Source organism: Branchiostoma belcheri, unplaced genomic scaffold, assembly GCF_001625305.1.
Source record: "Branchiostoma belcheri isolate BF01 breed outbred unplaced genomic scaffold, Haploidv18h27 scaffold4, whole genome shotgun sequence".
Classification (NCBI taxonomy): domain Eukaryota; kingdom Metazoa; phylum Chordata; class Leptocardii; order Amphioxiformes; family Branchiostomatidae; genus Branchiostoma; species Branchiostoma belcheri.
This window is the reverse complement of record NW_017804020.1, coordinates 5,821,037-5,827,364: the sequence shown is the minus strand read 5'-3', so window position 1 is coordinate 5,827,364 and position 6,328 is coordinate 5,821,037. Positions and strand designations below refer to the sequence as shown.

The window sequence follows — 6,328 nt, the reverse complement described above, 5'->3', positions numbered from 1 at the left end:
CCATGCATGCACTACGAGTACATTTGATCACTATCATACTACTAAAGCGTAGTACATGTGCTATAGAGTGCAGTACCGCAGCACTAGAGCGTAGTACATCATTACAGTGTAGTACACGTGCTAGCCTACAAGAGTGTAGTACAAGAGGTTATTTCCTTCGAGCACGTGACCTTAAATACGCTGCGTTCTCCAGGCAGAGACCGTTACCTCTGTCTGACGACTAAAAAGTTTTTGGAATAAGGTGTTCTCCAAGCAGGTAACTTGGGGGGGGGGTCTTTTTTACGGCTGTTTTCCACTTGAGGGAGGGCAACCTTAAGAAAGCGTACACGTGCATACACCGATATAGTAGAGGGAAGTAGGACCGTAGGAGAAGCCACAAAAGGGCAACGAAATGATCTTGGTAACGCTCTCCCGACACAACTTGACGAACACCCACTACCTCCCGAGTAATGGAACGTCCTGCTAATTGTCAGACCTTTCCGTTATTGATTGGACACGGCATGTCAGGAAGCCGCTGTCCCTACTAACACACCGACAGCCGGGCACTGGGAACATTCCTTATCTAACCTCTATATTCAAACCAAAAGTACGGCTTTTCAAAGGCCAAACATGGAATCTAAGGTGTATATCGGACACGCCACATCACCCCCCCCTCCGAAATGCTCATTTCTTTCTCACAATCGGTATAAATTTCTTTATAAATTATGCAAATTTAGTTCGAACTTGCACAGTGTCCATCCAACTTGTCTGAATCAATACGTTATCTACCTAGCTAAAATGCCTGAACTCTTGAAAAGTGCTCCGTTTTTTTCTATCCTGTTCAAAATTTTCAGATAAAAAGTTTTAAAAAACGCCTTGCAGTTCTAAAGAAACCCTTCTGTGCCCTGAACGCTAACCGTGAACCAGCCCGTCAGCAGACTTCTACTCCAATATCCATCCTCACGCGACTTCTGCAGCATGATTTATCACATGATGTGGAGGGCTTCCAAATCAATACAACGGCGAGAACCGAATGGAACGCAAACTTTGCAGTGAAAATGGGCAAAATTGATAGAGACTGTCACACTGCGGGGTACAATTAAGGCCAAGCAGTCAAGAAGTTCCGACATATTTTGCCATAACCCATTTCTTCATGCTGGACTAAGATATGAAATAAAAACCCAACCCCATGTAAGAAAACAATCCACGAAGCTGCGGACCCTTTGCATACCCAAAGCCGAAGTCTCTCCAACTCCGGATCAATATGGAACAACATGTGTTTTCAGTATTTGAGGAATTTATTTCAATCTCGGAGATAAAATCACAAGAGTCGTGAGTGGTAGTCATGTCAGTGGGGCGGCACACTGTTTAGAGAGCAACAGAACCCCACAACATCCTTCCTCCGCTCACGTATGCGTCTCACACTGAGCAATTATGCAAAGTGGTCGGTGTCAGCCTGGGGTCGAGCACACCTTTTTATCAGACGGGATTTCGGGCGGCGGCTGCCGGGCTCCAGCTCTTTGCACCTCCGTGCTGAGAATGGGGAGACAAAAATCTGCCTTCGATTTCCTGGCTGATAGCACGGCATGCCTCACATGCTCCTCTAATTCCCACGCCGTCTTCAGCCTCCGAGGCAACCGTTTGGACTTCAGAAAAGATGCATCCAGAATTTGTCCCTTCGTCCCGTTCTATATACATGTACCAGCGGACAACGCCGGGATAATAATGGCCTGTACGTCTTGCTAGGAGAAACCTTTTGTTGAAAAAAAGGAGCAAGAGAGAATCGCTCGCGGCGGGGGTGAAGTCCCCGTTCTCCGACAATTTTCACGCTTTGCCAGGGTTGAATTAATCGTCCTTAATTAGTTGGTGAACATAATTCATTCCGATGGGGAAACCGGAGACTCAAATAACACACATTCAGAGATGAAATCAGCGGCGACTTCTTAGAAAAAAATAATTAAGAGATTATTCATCTTTCTTGTTCCGACATACAAAATTCGGACATCTTTTGCCAAGGGATCCGAAAAATCATCATTTCTGCAACAACATTCCATCCCCCCTCCCTCCATCTCGTTCCCATTAAACGGTAGAACATCGCGTGGGAAGACGGGCTGCGGTCGGAAACTCGTTCAAGTTCCAGCTATGCGACTTAACGACGGCGGATGTCGTTATTGGGTCTTCGCGAGGATCTGTGTCTACAGAGACTACTATTAGTCTATTTCTGTATCTGTATTATTGTTGTAGTACGAGTAGATGAATCTGCTCCAGCTTTTGCGTCTGTGGCCAAGACCACTCCCTCCCTCCCTCCCTGCCTCCCTCCCGGCACAATCTGGATCTTATTACGACCAGAGCTTTACTCCATCCCGATAGTAGACTCCAGATTTCACTGTTTTAAATCCGGCCGGCAGAAGTCCGCGTTGTAAACACAGTCTGTGGTGGGTTCTTGTTAGACTTGTACCTAGTAATTTGTGTTGCGTGCTTTCTCTGTGGGACAACGTCATTACCCCACTTCGGGCTCTCAGCCTAATGACCCTCCTGTGTACCAGGGGGGCAGAGGGCATACCTCCATCTACACCCCGCAAAAAATCCTACATAACCCCCTAACCTTCCTCAAGGCTATACATTTTGTACAACAACGACACGAGCAGATTATACAAGAACCGCATCTAAACAAGGAAACGTGTCCAAGAGTCAACAGAAATAAACAGAGAGACGCAGCGGGAGACTAGAACCTGGGGCTGATAAGGCTGGCATTCTGTGGCAAGGCTTTATCAGTTCCATATTCATCCTTCGTGACGGCTTGGGCTTGACCTGGAAACTACTGCCCGCCGTTCCTATTTTCTGTCCAAATCGCACGACCTTCAACCGAGTCAAGGAACTGTACACACAAGAAAACACAAGAAAACTCTAAACAGAACCTACCTGTCTTTGGGGAGACTTGCGGCGTGGCGGCGTGGCGCGGTGACAGCCAGTCGCCCTGGCGGTGATAACGGTGCTCAGGATCTGTACGCTGTGCGAGGTCGGCGCTACAATCCAGGCATATGGAATGAAGTATCCTGTCACCGATACCGAACGTAAGGAGTCTATCTCTCCTTCAGATGGCGGGCCCCTGCCTGTAGAAAGAAGTGTGCGCCCGCGGGCAGCCCAGCTATACAGACCCGGCACCGGTTGTCAGACAGATGGATGCAGGCCCTTTGGTCTTGAACTTGGGCCAAAAAGGTTCCCAGCACAAACCCAATCCGGTGCACTTTCGCGTCACAACTTACGAGCCTTTGGCGGACATACACGTCTGTCCACTGACATCGGCCACAAACCACACCACAAGCTATCCCTTGATCCTCTTAGCGTGTCACCGTGGAGGGGAGGAGGGGGTGTTTCGGGGACCGACCATCAATCACCCTGGTGGTGGGGTCTCTCCTCAGCCGCGGACTGGCGACAGACCCCAATGAATGTGTAGCCTCTACCCGGCTGTACCAGGCTTCCGGAAGCGGATGGAAAGAGTAGACATTTGCCAAATGTAATAATTAGATAACAAGCCAGGGGAGTTGGTCCGCTAAAGAGTACAGTTGGAGCGACAAACTGTATTCTTTAGCGGACCAACCCCCTGGCCTGGCATATTATCTGTCTATTTGGCCAATGTCTACTCTTTCCAGTCGCTTCCCGAAGCCGTTTAGATGGCATGTACAGCAAACGGAGCCTTCAAACATGCCCGGAGGCTAAACATGTAGGTTCAACTGTCCAGGTTCAAACTTCAAACATGCAATACATGACCGGGAATCAAAGGCTGACAACAGCAATTTGCAATCCACTGTGAGAAAAGCAACAAAACATGTTTTAGGTTTAGACTCATCCATCCATCCATCCATTCATTCATTCTACCAGTCTACCATTCTACCATTCCTTCATTCATCATTCAATCAATTTCCCAGTAGCTTCAACAATTTACCTTCGCCAAGAACTTGGAGGTCATGTTTTGGCAGCGTTTCTAACGATGTTTGTAGTTTAGCATCTCAAGAGACTGTAGATGGATTGTCCTGAAATTTGGTAGGAGGGTACATGTAGGTCTTCACCTATGAAAGAATTATAAGATTTTGACCCTATGGCGGCTTGCCTTGGTACTGCAGCCTCCAGTTTTGACATCTCGTGTTGTGCACATGCTAGGCCAGCTGGGGTCATAATTTGGGTACCAGAGAACTCAACGTGAAGTTCAGGACTCCTATCGGATTTTTTTGGAACTGCAGGAGCTCTGCAAATTTGGGAGGCCAAAGCTAAAGGATTGTCGAGATTTCTAGCATGTAGGAAGCTGAAGTGATGGTTGACATAATCAAGATAGGTTACGCAAACACCAAAGCAAGCCGATTCATTAGAAAGAAACCCGACCAAATTCCTGGCCGACATTAGCCTGGGTGGCATCCTCCGTAGTTGCCACCTGATCCCTATTGTCGCTAGCTCAAACGGCGGTGAAATTACGGAGGATGGCACCCAGGCTAGGCCTAGCCTCCTTCGTTGACTTCTTGGAGCGGCGGTTAATATGCGACTTTTTTCACGGTTTTGAACAGTTCTCTGGTGTGGCAGAGTCTGCGACGAGCGAAACTCCACGGTATTTAAAGAACCTTAGCCCCTGAAAAAAATTGGCTGACAGTAGCGATTTGCGTATCAGCGTCAAAAATAAATGCCACCACTCCAAGAAGTCTGCGGAGGAGACTAGCCTAGGCCCGGGCCAACTAGGCCGACATTAGCGCAATCTGACGGGTTTATTGTGAGGCTCTCCGCCAAGTGGTCCGAACCCCCAGCGGGAAGGCCACCAGCTGGAGAGACTTACCGTCCCGTCACTTCTGATGATATCATCTCCACACTTCCGCCGAACAAACACATTCAGACATAGGATCGGCCTGGGATCTGCTGTCCCAGTCCTCCGTCGCCATCGTCGGGATATTATCCAATATTTCACTAAGTTGTTCACATTTCAATCAACAACAAAAGACTATGGTCTATATTAGTGCTTAACCCAACCCATTTATTTTACGATCCGTACGAAGAGTCGGGCAATTCATCTCCCACTACCTCCTGAGAAGACGTCCAACCTCCTAATAGCTTGACTACAATAGTATAATAGAATAGTTTCTCTTACCTATTTATGTATTATATATCCACTCTTTATCTTGTATACCAACGTTGGTAGAGATAGTAAGTAAGATTAGTAGATCGTAAAACTTCATGTTAGCATATAGTTTTATACCGCTACATTCTGTATTCATTGTTTTTGTCAATGTCTGTTTGCAATTAGCCCCGGGCATGAACTTGCAATAAAGAACTTTATCATCGAGTAAAACGCGGTCACGAAAGCCAAAAAAAGAGGGAAGAATAATTGGCAAGTAGAATCAGTCCACGGAAAGGTTAATTTCCCCTCCTCGGGTTAATTGATTTATGGCTTAAATAATGTGAACTCCAAAGCTATTGCCTTTGTACAGAAAATGAGCGGATTACTTTTATTGCCTTTGAACGTAGTGACAAACGGTGTGGGTAAATGAACTCTGCGGTGGCCAAAGCAAACTCTCCTGGCCAATTACTCTCCCTATTTGGCTAAGTGTTACTGTTTTTGAACCCGCACGTGCACTGTAAGAGGGTCTGCATGCCCTTTTTCGTTAACCGTTAGGGGCTATTTTAATTTACCGTTAATCGTTGCCGGCCTGCTCTAATTCAACGTTAAGCGTTATCAGTATATTCCTCGTGAAGCGTTATGGGTCGTTTTAATTCAACGTAAAACGTTATTTGTCATCCTGAATTCAGCGTTAAGCGTTAATGAATAATTCTTCGTTACGCCTAATTTTGCCTATCAAAGTGCAGGAAAATGCGTCATTGAAGGTTTAAAAATACAAAATTTCCCGGGGTAGAATGCCCCCGGACCCCCCTACATTGCTCGCGCCTTTGGCGCTCGACTCGCGCTTCTGCGCTCGGTCCCATCGGCTCTAGCCTGAACCAGTTTACCCTTCAATTTCCGGAAGTTTGCGGGGAGTTACAGAATTTTTTTAACGAATCCGTCAACCTTGACAGGCAAATTAACAAAAATCTTGAGTAAAATATGAAAACATCAGAAGGACCGACAAACACTCTCAACACCATGATTTGCCTCTCAAAATACGGGAAATTGCGTTTTTGAAGGCTTAAAAATCCTAAATTTCCCCCTTAGATTAATCCATCGGTAAAACTGGGCAGACTGAAAAAATACAAGCTGACCGACGTCGACTCGGACTCCCCTTTATTTGTTGACGGACTCGGGGACCAGGGCAGGTGGGAAACACAGGGAACACATACCTTTAATGCATGCTTCATTACATGTAAGGTATAC

The 6,328-nt window shown here is 46.6% G+C and overlaps 1 protein-coding gene across 1 annotated transcript in view; it reads right to left on the bottom strand.

Moving 5' to 3' along the window:
* The window catches only part of LOC109477245, an 18,546-nt gene extending 15,215 nt beyond the window's left edge, over nt 1-3,331 (bottom strand). Inside the window, 1 exon segment of the mRNA XM_019778325.1 lies at nt 2,902-3,331. The gene's annotated coding sequence lies outside the window, so the exon portion shown is untranslated.
* Between the last annotated feature and the right edge of the window lie 2,997 nt (nt 3,332-6,328).